This window comes from Xiphias gladius, chromosome 8 (assembly GCF_016859285.1).
Source record: "Xiphias gladius isolate SHS-SW01 ecotype Sanya breed wild chromosome 8, ASM1685928v1, whole genome shotgun sequence".
NCBI classification, from domain to species: domain Eukaryota; kingdom Metazoa; phylum Chordata; class Actinopteri; order Istiophoriformes; family Xiphiidae; genus Xiphias; species Xiphias gladius.
This window is the reverse complement of record NC_053407.1, coordinates 7,187,979-7,201,925: the sequence shown is the minus strand read 5'-3', so window position 1 is coordinate 7,201,925 and position 13,947 is coordinate 7,187,979. Positions and strand designations below refer to the sequence as shown.

Here is a 13,947-nt window from a genome sequence, read left to right as displayed (position 1 = left end):
TACCATTTACATCCAGAACACTCTACTTTTACTCTACATATAATCTACATGTGATTAATGTGGTTTACTTTCTGCTGTACGTCCAGAGAAATAAGTGGTGAACCTAATAGATTTAAAAAAAAAAACTGTTACACTCTGTATGCACTGCTCACGAGAGGACAATAGGATTAGATTAACAAGAGTCTGCTCTTTCTCTCACTTTTTTTGCTGTTTGAGCCTCTCTCGCTCAGGCTGCTGCTAGCCTACTGGGACAATGCACTTACATAACCAATCCTTCTCTGTAATCCCAGCCCATGTAGCCTCTCCCATCCCCACCCTAAACTCCTCTCTCTTCTCTTCCAATCTCTCCCCCATCTGATGGTGTGTGTGTGTGTGGGGGGGCTCCCTTATATCCAGATTACTATGGAAGAAGCGACATGATCTCTTAATCTTAATCTCACCGAGTTACATGAATGCTCAGCAGCATCAAGACTGAATGGCCTCATTCTGAACTGCTGAACCACTGGTTTCGTGTTACGGAAACTATCATTAGGAGAGTCACCTGAATATAATTTGCTGATAAAAAATATTTATGGCTGAGTGTTTCTTTTTGCTTTGATTTTATTTTCTTTTATCAAAATTAACAAAATATGTCATTAATTAATAAATTAATAAATTGTCCCATTTTTAGAACCTTTTGCACTACTTAAAATAGTGAAATGTGAAGATTCTCAGCCAGGATATCCAGAGGCACTAACCTCGAGGTAATTTGAGGTCTAAATACGTGCAGTGTTCCGTAAATTAAAATAAAACACAACTCTGATGAAGATACTGACTAGGAATTGGGGGAGTGAAAGCAAACTGAGGAGAAAGTACGAAGTACGAAAGTAAAGTGAAGAAGAAAGGAGAAAGTAAAATGAAAAGTAAACAGCACTGCTGACAGCCAACTTCGATCCTCTGGTGATGGTGTGTGTTGCTGGTCATTATATTGGGAAAAATAGATTCAAACAATATGAAAACAGGAAAGTAACCGTAAGGCATGAGTTTATAAATATATTTATAATGAAATCATTCTTTAATTTTTAATATTTGATCAATTTGTACAATATGAGATCCGTGTTTAGCGCGTTCCCGCGACAAACTTCAACAACTGTGCGCGCTCTGGAGCGGCTGGCACTTAACGCCTGGCGTCTCGTCTCTGATCCAGGAGCAGTGCGAATGTTTAGAGCCAGCTAACGAATGAAAGACGATAAAGAAGGATTCTGTGTATATTACCTCGCCATACGCCCACCTGTTTATCTGCATTGAACTGAAGGATATTTCGTCCAAGGTAAGCAGGTGTGCCGTGGCGAGTGAAACATCAGATTTTCGAGTGTAGTGTGTGTTGGAGAAAACAACAGCCCTGCTGTAGCAGACATTAGCTTCCTTCGTTAGCGCGGTGCTAATGTTGGCTGTTAGCTAGCTGTGCTTGGCGAAAAGCTGGCTAGCCGTGTTGTTAGCTTGTTTGTTGTCATGTCGTTTTAAAATACACACTTGTCTGTGCTGGCAGTCGATTGCCATGCCTGGCGAGGAAACATTGTTGTTAACGTTCACTGAATTGTGCATGAAAAACGTTAACGTATCGGTTTCCTATCTTGTTCACACTTGCTAAGCTAACAAGTCACCGATTCAGCTAGCTAGTATGCTATGGGGCACTGCTTTACGGCAAGACGAGGCCTTGTATGTCTGTAACAGTTAAAGCTAGTCCGGCTACGCTGTTGTCTGCCTTGCCAGACAGGGCCATTTTGCTTTCAAAGCAGGTTAGTTCAGGTCAACAGAAACATAACATGGCATTGTTTTGTGTAGTAGCGTTACTGGCATAACCTGGTTTTGTTACGGCTGTGGAGGAAGTGATGACTAATGTTTACTCAAAGTAAGGACTGGCTGCTAGAGATCCTGTGTGTGTGTGTGTGTGTGTGTGTGTGTGTGTGTGTGTGTGTGTGTGTGTTTTACCTGTCTCAAAGAGGAGGACGAGTGAATATCAGCTTTTAGGTGTTACTATTCCTCAGATATTTCTGATCTGCTTTATTACACGTTCAACTCTGTGTGTTTTGCGAGTGCAGCAGTTGGCGAGATCGCGTTACTGTTAATGTGGACACCTGTAGATGTGTTATGAACGATGCTGCCGGAAGCTAAAGTCTTAAGGCATGACAGTGTGACCTTTTTTATGATAAAGTTCCTTCAGTCAAGTAAGGGAACCTCATTAAAGCTCATTTGTTCTTTTTCTAGCTAACAAGGTCTCTGGTCAGGTTGAGGTGGGGTGAATCTAAGATGGGATTAACGTGAGGTCACCATACAAATGAATTCATAAAATGCCAAAGGTAAAAAGTAAGTTGTCAAGGGCTAAAATATGCGACATAATTTTAAGTGACTTTTGGGCACGTGGAAGTGATTTTAGTGTCATCATCAATGCTAAACATGCAAAGGTTAAAATGGTCAACCCAAAAAGCACAGACTGCGGATTTATGACACACGTTTTGCAAGTTTGAAAATTCTCATCTTTGGCCTGCATAAAACTTGGAAATTATTTATTTGCAGTTCTGAAAATAGAATATTATTTTTTTTTTATTGTATTTATTTTATCCTATAGCCAAAAGTATTAAGTCTTTCCTCAAAGGGGAAGCACGTAAGTAATCAAAGACATACGTCGAAAGGTGTTCACATGCTAATGTAACTTTTAATGTGTGACTGTATTGAAGTGGTAATAGGACATGGTTGTGAGCCTGTTTGTTAATGTTTTGTATGACCAGAAATGCTGTGTAATGTTTTAAGAGTAAAAAACACATGTAGTCTTTGCTGACTAAGCTAGAGTACTCCACAAGTACAGCTACTGTATGGTCTGACATCACATTTGTGACTGGTATGTGGATGTGATTTAATCTCTCTGACTGACTGCATCTCATCATTGGATAATACATAAATACTGTTAAACGTGGCCTATAGCACACAAAAAACTGTGCCGTGGTTACAACAGTGCTGTCTGGCAGAAGATGCCTGGGGTGTCCCACAGATCATTAAAATGGAGGTTCACCTCTATCGAGGTGTGAAGCTATACTGGCAAATTTTCTGAGGGAGACCCAGAGTCAATCTGAGGTGTCTAATATTCACTAAAAAGTCAACTAAATATATTGTATATTGTCAAACTTTAGATGAAGTACCTCAATGTCATCTCTGTATTACTGGTTCCATTGCAACCAATAATGGCACACACATTGTGCTTTTAATTACTTTGATTAATGTTACTTACATTAATACTCATTAATTTTTAGACATGTTTTTGAAATTGAGCAAATATATCTTAATATATTTGCTCAATTTCAAATTTATTTTTTTTATTTTTGAATTTTATTTTATTTATTTATTTATTTGTTATTTCTTTAATTTTTTAAATTTTAAATTTGTTTTCAATTTCATCTATTTTGGATATTTTTTTTGAAATTTGACAATCCTTTGGCCATTAACCAAGTCTGTCACTGATAGGAAAAGTATTTGTCTTATACAGCATTTTAAGGCTTGATTACAAAACCAACAACGAGTAGATTTAACTTAAATGTTTGTGTGTATTGCAATATTGCAATGGATTTTTTAAGCCGTTTTGATGAGTAAATTTAGCATCCTAAGTGATAAGGCTAATGATTAAGAAACTAAGCAGGTCATTCTAAAATTGAAATCTGGAAAAGCCGCTGTAATAGATTAAGTTTTGAAATTTAAAACACTGCGTGTATTTATATGCCCTTATATTTTTCTACAACAAGATTCTGGACTCTGGTGTTACCCCTTAAGATTGGGTGCTTGGTTTAATTATAAAACTATGGACAAACAACTATAGAGGCACCATACTTTTGAATTGTTTGGGTAAAGTGTTTAGAAATGCATTATAAATGTATCACAAGGTAATATAAGTTTTGCAAGGATAATTCTGTTCTCATGGAAAATCAAACAGGATTTAGGAAGCGCTGCTATTCTATAGATCACATCTTTCATTGAAACATGTTATTGGTTCGTATTGTTTTTAAAAAGAAGTCTTTCATTGTTCATTTATTGACACAGTTGAGGTTGTTTTTCACATTACACTCAGACATTAGCAAGAAAAAAAGTGAAACAAATATGCTCACTGATGAAGTGAGCATTATGTCCTGAAGTAATCCTTTACATTTTTGTGAGTGATCACACTGTGCGCCATACAAAATAAAACTGGTAGAACAGTACTAATCGTGAATGGTATCTGACAGTTAACTATTTTCAGACTGTGTTTTTGAACTCAACATCTTTAACAGCCGTAATTCTTGACAGTTTGACAGATTTTCTCCCTGGTTCTTTTCTGTAGTAAAGACATCGAAGGTTTAATGAATGAACACACATTTGTCTAGTCCTGAAACAGGACAGCCTCCACTTTTTTAAACCTAAGTTTCAGGGGGAAAAAAAATATTGTCTTAGGGCCAATATGATATCCTGTCTCTCCAAAGCGGAAGAGAACTCAGCATAGTTTTTTCCATTCATTCAGTTTAGGCGCTGCACAAAAATGTTTCGGCACTGCACCTAAGTATTATAATGGTAAGGAAAACCTTGTAAAGATAGGCAATTTGTAATGTCGGGTTGAATCACACCAGAATCCCCAAGGTTATTGGAAGATATAAAGTCCTGGATAGAAAGCGGAGGATCTGCAACCTTTGTAATGACAACCACCTGTCTGATGATTATTATTTTGGGTAAATGTAAAATTGTTAGCATAATAAATAATATAAGCAAAGTTCTTCATAGTACAAATTTGTTAACACACCACACTAATTGTGTAATTCTGCCACATTGCACTAAGGACTATTCAGGATCCAGACATCACACACTTAGAGCCAAGTACAAGATGTGATAGTGGGAATAAATCCAGGGAAAAGCCTGGTTTCCAGACCCCAATAGAATTTTTCCTAAATCCTGACAACAAAATCCTGGAAGAACTTTTTTCTTTTAAAGACCCTGCACACCTTTATGCATGTCATCCGTTATTCTGATTTGTTACACCTCAGCTCAGGTTGATCTTGCGTGATAAAGGTTGAAGTCTTCAGCATCCCTGACTTACAGATGTGTCAGTCAGTCAGTCTGCACACACCATCACCGTTTTGAGAGGTTCAGTCAGCTAAAATAAGCAAAATCACACATACCATCCTGACCAAAACAGTTAGCTTCTTGCGTTTTTATTTTCTTTGCTGACTGTGTACAGTGTTGGTTGCCTGTAATGCAGCAGCAGAAATGAAGTTGTTTTGACTCATGGGTTTTCAGTAGCTTTTAGAGAGGCTTAGTCGTTTGGTAATGTAGCCACAGGGATGGTTTTCATATGTGGATGGATGTTGACAGATGTCAAGATGATGGGGATTTATGTCATGGGTAGGAAAGACTCATCCTCATGAAATCCTCATACTCAGTAAAATGCAATAAAATAAAGGAGTTTTGCTTTTTCATACTTTGTTTAGTTGGATGAAAAAGTAATTTAGCTCAGTTGCAGTGGCACAAACTCAAACAGTTTGCATTAGTTTTGTAACAGAGAAACTGATGTAGATATTATGTATGATTCGTAAATAAATATGTATTTGTAAAAGCAGGGACTAAAAAGGTTGTATTAGTTTTTATTTATATAGAAAATATGTAAATGCTTTAAAAAAATAAACATTTTTATTGGCAACATATGCCAATAAATTTATTTATTATAACTGTCATATTTGTATTAGTAAGTAGAGCTTATCATCCTGGTGTTTGTGGTATGCTCATACCTCAACTGCCAATTTAATGTTGTTTTTATCATATATCCATTGCTGTATTTGGTCCCAGTGGCATAGCATTAACACACGTTAGCAGTTTGTTGAATTTTGACCCGCTCTCACATTCGTCAACATTTTGAATTTCCCCTTACACAGGCTGGTTGCAAGTGATGTTGGTCCACTAGTGGGATGTTGTCCAGCTGACGGTTGTTCCTCTTGTTGGTATGCAGCCTCTCTGTGAACCATTAGAGGTTAGAAACTGTTTTCCACTGTTTTCTCCTCAATGGTAAATTCTGCCACCTATCTGTAGGTGCAGTGTTTGGGGGCTGGTTTCATTTATAATATGAGTTCTGCAGTAAGGATGATGTAACCATATAAGAGTGGTGAAAGTTGAGTGACACGTGCTTGCACTATTAACATTACGGCTACCCCCTAATAGTCGATGAAATGAGTCTCAGTGGACCAGGTCTTGATTGTACAGTTAGTCGCAGGGAAAATAAATCAAACTCCACAGTTCGTGGTGACGCTTTGTCACTCAGTCGATCACAGAAAGACATCGTTTACACGGCTGGACCCTGCGGTTATTAGATAGTAATGTAAGCGTGCACATTTAGTAATAAATTAATAAAAGGGACCTAGAGAAGTAGTACAATGAACAGCAGCAACACTGTATAACGCACTCGTGTGTCATAAGCTGGACTCCGCTAATGACTCCTGCCTTACAACAACTCTTGGGTGAAACACCACCTCAGATATTGAAACATAAGACAGTGTGTTACAGTAATTACATATGTCTGGCAGGAAATCCATACTGTGGGATAATTTCAAGAAGCTAATGGACGACCCCAAGAAGATGACAGAAAATGCAAACATTCACCTGTCGTTTTTTGACCTCAAACATGGCTTATCATTTGAAACATGTAAGCAGCCTAAAGTTAGCCATTTAGCATGGTTAAGGCTCGCTCTAACGTTCTCCTTGCTGGTTGTTCCGACACATTCAGAATCATTACTGGTTTTGCCAGTGTCGTTAACAGGCGGCTAGTCTCGCTCGCTTTGAGCATGCGCTTGTAAAATTTATATTTTAAAGGCTCATTATTACAGTTTTGTATTTCTTTGTAATGTAGCACACTGTTAATAATGTTACTTGTAACATTTTTGATATATGTAATGATGAAATACCATAAATGTGTGGCAACTAGTGGACGAATGGCTTGATCTAACGACTACTAGTTGACTATGGAAATCTTTGGTCGGGGTCAGCCCTAATTAACATAGTGTAGAATGTTTTACAGGTTGTTGACTAGTCATTCCCAAAAAAGGCTTTTAGTTGAATAACATGGATATGCTTTAAAATAACTTGCAAACGACTGCATATTTCTGGCTTGAATACGAATACGAAATGGTAATCCAACATTATTCATTATGCATCAACACTAATTATTAGTTATTCTCAAACAAGGACATGTAATCTTGGTGATATTTTTGTGCGTCACAGCTCTCATCCAGTGTTACCAGCGCTGACACTGGGATAATGACATGTAACCATGTGACTTACTTACAAATTACAACTACGCTAGCAAGATGTTGAAAAGGTCAAGCGTCTGGAATAACTACCAGTTTTTGCAAAGATTACCCCCAAGAAGTTGTGTGCCAGATATGCCAAAGGAAACATATGTACAAATGTACAATGCGTTTTTCAAATCAACTGCAAACCCGTCGCTGATGCTAGTGTTAGTGTTAGTGCATGCTAACAATACATACTAACAACACATAACGTTGAAGCCCAATTTTGTCCTCATCTCTCTCTGTAGTAGCCTGTATCCTCTAATTTGAATTGAACATATACGAAATGCACATCTCTGCATTAGAGTTTGTTTTGTTTTTTTTCACATAATGCATTTGTCAGACTGTATTCTGTTGTGACGCTTCAGGTGTTCAGTAGATTTGCCATAATGCTCTGTGGTGCTACCTTTCCTGGGAAACACTGCTTGAATAAAGCTTGCTGTTAATTAATGCTACCATGCTTGAATCTGAAAAGATGCCACACACTTGATGATGCACCTTTTTTCAGTACCAGATAATTTTTTGCTGATTAACTTTGGTAAATTTGGTCAGTTAGCCCCAACCTCACATCCTCCCTAGTATCCAAAAAGCCTGATTTACACATCTTGTATTTGAATTTCAATTGGTCCATCTGAGCTGTCTTTCTTCTTCTGTTGCTCCTTCTGCCGTCACCTGACTACCCATGTGTGTTTGTGCATGCACGGTGTCACTGGACTTGTTTTCATGTGATGTTTCTTAACCACTTCAAAGCTTTCTTACAGCTGGGGTTGTCTTAAGATGTAATTACATGTCTCAATGTGTTTTGTCGACCAATTGCTAAATGCTGATTTTCACAGCAATGACAAAATCAAGTATCAGTATTTATCAATAATCATGGATAATTTATGGATCAACTATGGAAAATAATGTGTTAATTTGGTATGACCGTTGTTGCTTTCTGATGATATTTAATATATCAAGGAGGATGAGATGCTGTGTATGCTTGCCTGTGTCTACAACTTAGCTTGTCAGCAGATCTTTGCATTTTTATGCCTACTCGCTGTCTCAGAGGCATAAAAATGCAAAGCAGCTCACTGAGCAGAGCAACTCAGTGAGTTGCTTGCAACTCATTGAGCTGCAAAGCAACAACGAGTTCGAAGCTAGGTGCAACAACCTTTATCTGCCTGAGTTTTATAAACTGTATGTATGTCCAGAGGATTTTTCCATTCGGAGGAAATATACACTTAAGTTTGCATCTCTGTCTGGGACAGCCTACTGTTGTGAGCAGTTCTTTTCAAAACTTACACTAGCAAAGACTCAGTTCTGCTCAAGACTGACTGACCCAAACCTGGAAAACCAACTGCGACTAGTATCATCATCACTACCATCTCTCAAAAAATTGAGATGGCCCTTGATAGGAAAAAGGTTCCCTACCCCTAATTATAGGTCTTCTGTGATGCTGAGTTGAATATGAAGCATCCACGATTGAGAATTTGTAGCTTCCTTGCAGCAACATCCATATTTGTAGCATTGTCTACCGTCATGGCTACAACTATGTGTTCTGTCAGAACTGGCTTTACTGGCCAAGCATGTGAACACATATTTGAGTTTGGACAGACATGGATATAAACTGCAACCCGACTAGTTGGCAGAGGCGTACAACCGTGAGGTGGTAATTCTAGTTTCTACTGCCCAGTCAAAACATCAGCAGCAAATATGAATAGAGCTCAGCTCAGAAGATTGACAGCTGTTCTGACTGCTGGCCTGATGCAGGAGGGGTTTGTGTGGGTGTGTAGAGAGAGACTGAGAGACAGTGACTCATTGGCTCTGTAGCAGTGAGGTAATTCTAGATCTCTTACTAATGCCAAAGGGAGTCCCTGCTTGCTTTATTTCTCTCGTGTGTTTGTGTGTCTGCATGAACATAAGACAAAAGGTGTGTGTGTGTGTGTGTGTGTGTGTGTGTGTGTGTGTGTGTGTGTGTGTGTGTGTGTGTGTGTGTGTGTGTGTGTGTGTGTGTGTGTGTGTGTGTGTGTGTGTGTGTGTGTGGGGTTTTGCCTTTGCCCTGATATCCCTGCTCTGCATGGCTTCTCCATGGTAACAAGCTGCTAAGCTGCAGTTACTCAGTTGTTTTTTTTTTTCTGCAGTGGAAAAGAGATGACTGCCAAGGCGAAAGTTATAACATTACCCCTAAAGGAAATGTTGATGATTTGTTGTTTTTGTTTCACTCAAGGATTGAGTTTGGGTTGTGAGCTTGCTGCTACACAATTTCCAAGTGATATTCCAGCACTTGTAGCTAACAAAATGTCCTTTGTTTCAATAAATAGCGTGGTGCTCTCTATAATGATCTAACTTCTTTACTTTCATCCTAAAAATGTCATAATACAGCTCTCTACAGTCTGAAGTAGATGCAAAAATTCATCATGCGGTAGACAGACAGCAAGGTACAGTCATTGGGGAAACTGTTGTTCTTCTGCTTCACCAATTTCCCATCTGTGTCAGTGAGTGGGTCCTCTCTCCTGAAGAATCGTATTAAGAGTCAAGAACTATCCTCGAATAGTGTTGTATGGTATACAAATACTAGAAAGGTATCACAATATCTTGCGGTTAAAAACAGTACTTTACCCCATTTTGTTAGTACCAATACTTTAACAATGACAGTGTTTAAGAGCCATATTTCCTGAGTTGCGTTTTTGTGCGACAGCGTGGCAGTCTGTGTGAAGCGCTCTGCTTCCTGCTTCCACTCACTGTGAAAACGACAAAACGATAGGCATGGCTGCAAATACATGTGCTCTTGCCTACTGTCCATGGCTGGTCGACAAAGCAGTCGCACAAAGCGAATTATGGCATTATTTCGCTTACATAGCGGACAGTCAGGGCAAGCCAATGGACACCACAAAACCAGTCTAAAAGATGTTTTAAACCTACGCAGACCAAGGTAATCAACACGTCCAACTTGGATAAGCATCTCGCTAACATACATGCTGACCTGTCCAAACAATTCAAATAGCAACACGTAAGCAAATGTGATAGATAACATAATTACATTATGCCCAAGCTGTCACATGAGTGTGATTTATTTTGTGATAAGCAAACTTTTTTTCACCATTGGAGTTTGACATGCAATTAAAGGCAATGATAACAGTTTAATTTGTCTTTATCTTTTTTAGCCAACTTATCAATGTGGCAAACATCTCTATATGCAATGCAATGTAATGTAATGTTAACTTTACAATAACTTGCAAGCTGCTAAAAACAATGAATCACAATTATGCAGATCAGCAAAACCAGTTACATATGATCTATTTATACTCAGTCAATACTGGTAATGGTAATTATGGCATATAAATTTTAGTCAGTAATTATGTCTATTAAAAGAAAATGTGCTTGGAGCACAGACGTCCGCAAAGGAGGTGCATGGAGTCTTATTAAACACTGTTTAATAGGGGATATTTGGTTGCAAAATTAAAATTAGCTATCAAAGCAATCCCATAAACTCGAGCATAGGGGACATCAGATTACTGCATGTCATATAAAAGCTTCAATAACACAATTACCTTGATCTGATTATTTACAATAATCCAATTATAAATGTTATAAATGTACTAATTAAATAAATCATGTCGTACAAGAAGCATGTGTCCACTGAAGCCTCTGCAGTTGAAGACACCAGGTCTGTTTTGAGCAATGAGGAGACTGTAATATTCCTCAAATTTATTCATGAAACAAACATAAATGTTTTCTACACGGTTTTCACCATTTAAGGTTTTACCAACGCTCTTCTGAATTTGTCTTCTTGTGCCCTCTTGCTCTGCAATGGTTTAATAGCATCCAACAGGAAAACTAGTGCCACCAGCTTTTTATCTCAACAAACCAACTTCTGATTTTCACATAAAGGTAGAGGGTGAATTTTGCATTTTCTCTGGCCAGTTTTCTCAAAATTCAGTTAAAATGTGAGACATTTGGGTGGGAACCTAAGCATGTTGTCATCTTGCTATTCTTTCTCAGGCGTTTGTGGGGACAGTAATCTGCTAGTCAGTGCTTTTAAATTGACTTTGCATCCACCCTTGCTGACTTATAATGCAGGGGTCAATCTGTATCCATAATGGGAAAAGTTGATCTTTATGTTATATTTAGCTCAGATTTAACTACAGGATGTACTGAGCAATGGTGAACTGATTGGGACCAGTGAAATTACATCAAGTGTGATCATTATATCTACCACAGCACTGTTAAATGGCACATCTTTGGCAGGTCAAGTGATATTTCTTTTAACTGCAAATGGAGACTTAATGTAATCAAAACCTATACTTTTTGACAGGTAACAGCATGAATATATTTCTTTGCCTTTATGTTGACCTTGTTTCAGTTACTCTCATTGGATTAGTACAAGCCAGACTATAAATGGAAATGGCAGCAGAATTCATTTCACATGGAAATGTGGGCTTGTGCACAACTCAGCCCTAGCGTGTTTTAGAACTTCCACGCCAAGGCATGCTTTTTACATCTCCAGCTCACTGGTCTTGTTGTCTCTTGCTTAATTTCAATTCAGTGATGCTTTGTTGGCTTGACAAAATTTAGGCATCTGCATTGCCAAAGTGTGTTTAACATGTAAATAATCTGCTTCTCTCTTCCCTCCCTACTTCTCTCCATCTATCCCTTTGTAAACCCCTGAATGTAGGTGAAGTGTTTGGGTCTCTGGAGATGAACTGCTGCCTGGTCCAGATGGCTCATTATTGTAACTGCTGCCTTGCCCCTTTTTAATAGCACAGTTTGGGCATCGACTAGTGTCACTAGTGCTATTTTATAGCTCACAGTGTTTATGTGTGTCACAACGGGCTCTCTTTGTGCCCATATTTTTTGTGCTGCTGAATTTCTGACTGCATTATGTTTATATTGCCTGGTGATAATGTGAACAGATGCAGTGTAATGATGGTGAGGGGGAATACAGCAGTGTGCCTTCTGTCTTCTCTTTATGTGCTTTCACAGTGGTAGTTTAGCCAGAAACTAGGAGCACTTCACCTAAGAAAAAATGATATTGTGAACACTGCTTCAATATGAACATATGAACTATATGCTTCAGTATGTTACGATGATGTTTTCAGTAGCATTCTTAGCAAGAGAAAGAACGAGAAAGAAAATGGCTGGGTGATACAGGGATGAAATCAGTTACATCTCCATTTGGATCTGTCCATATGTGATTGAATCATCCGAGTTGCATTTAAGTGCTACACGTGAATGGGGCCAGCATCTCTTTCTGTATGCACTAACTAGCAATCACTTTCTCTCCTGCTGACAAACAGATTCTGGCTCTCAGTGATATTTTGGTTTCACTTGGGCCTCTCTTCCTGGCTGGTTCAGTTGTGTGTGTATAGAGAGAGAGCCAGAGTGTATGTGCAGGAGACTGAGCCTGTGTCAGAGAAAGGAACATATGAGAAGTGAACATTTGACATACCTAGAATGACTCTAGAAATTAAACGTTAACATTCGAATCATGAGGGATGAAGTCCCCTGATCTAAGAAATATGTCGCATTGTTTTGATGTGCAAATTGTGGCTGTAATTTAGCAAATGCCCGAGTTAAGTGGTAACATACAGTACACTCCCCAAGTTTAAAGAATTTTTTGAAAATATTAGGTGTGAGTTCATTTGATGTGATACATGTGCTTGTTACTTTGTGACAAATGGTGTGAGAGGTAGTCAATAAGAAGATAGAGTGAAAAGAAAACACAATGAGAAAGGTATGGTGTCGGTAAGGGCAGCTTTTGGTACAGCCTGCAGCTAGACAAGGCTGAAATCTGAGACTTGCACAACCACAGAGACAGGCGAGGGAGGGGGCAGAGAGAAAGAAACACAAGTGGGAGAAAGAGACTGAAAGAGAGACTGTTCATCGAGGAGAAAGGCAAAATATGCAGGCTCGAGGTAGGGAAAGCATGTAAGGAATATACATTCAGATGGAGGAAAATGGAGGGATCGTGGGATAATAGATGAGGTGTTGGGGGGGGCAAAGAAAATTTGTAAGAGTCAAGTGAAAGTCTGTGTGAAAGAGAAATGATGTGTTGCAGAGAAGAAGAGATTATGTGTTTGGGTACGGAGCCACCAAAAGAAAAAGGGGAAGGGTGTGAGTGAGCATGCACTGTTTGGACTGACATAGGATGCTGGCTTAGCTTCTATGTCCAGCAAAAACAATCCCAGCAGCAGTGACACCTAGCACACTCCAGGGGACAGAGAGAATATTGCTTGGATAAAAGAGCGCAGAGGAGAAAAAGTCAGGGGGAGGGAGACTATATCCGGGACTTTCCCTTCTTTCCCTCTCTTGCAAGCTACAACTCTCTTCCAGCAGGAAACCAAGAGAGCAGGGCTTTATTTTCTAATCAGTAAAGGATTATTTTTCTAGCAACTCTTCTACACAACATAAGATTTGTTTTTCATACAACCAGCCCTTCTTTTTCTGTGGGAATTGTAGTTTTTTGTCGCAAATCTGCAATTTTGCGAAATGGTTTTGGAAGAAGATATACCTGTTAAAAGCTGCAGGGGTGCAGCGCCAAATTCTACACTTCCTGAAGATTTGGCAACAGCAGAAACAAAGGTGGAACTTGTAAAAGGATAATTATCCAGCGTTGGAGAAAATCTGAAGTGAC

General features: G+C 38.8%; 1 protein-coding gene across 3 annotated transcripts in view; it reads left to right on the top strand.

Moving 5' to 3' along the window:
• The first annotated feature begins 1,175 nt into the window (after window positions 1-1,175).
• siah1 (siah E3 ubiquitin protein ligase 1) overlaps window positions 1,176-13,947 on the top strand; it is a 29,441-nt gene continuing 16,669 nt past the window's right edge. For all 3 annotated transcript variants that reach the window (XM_040133277.1, XM_040133273.1, XM_040133274.1), the window contains exon 1: window positions 1,176-1,309. The gene's annotated coding sequence lies outside the window, so the exon portion shown is untranslated. The remainder of the gene's footprint in view (window positions 1,310-13,947) is intronic.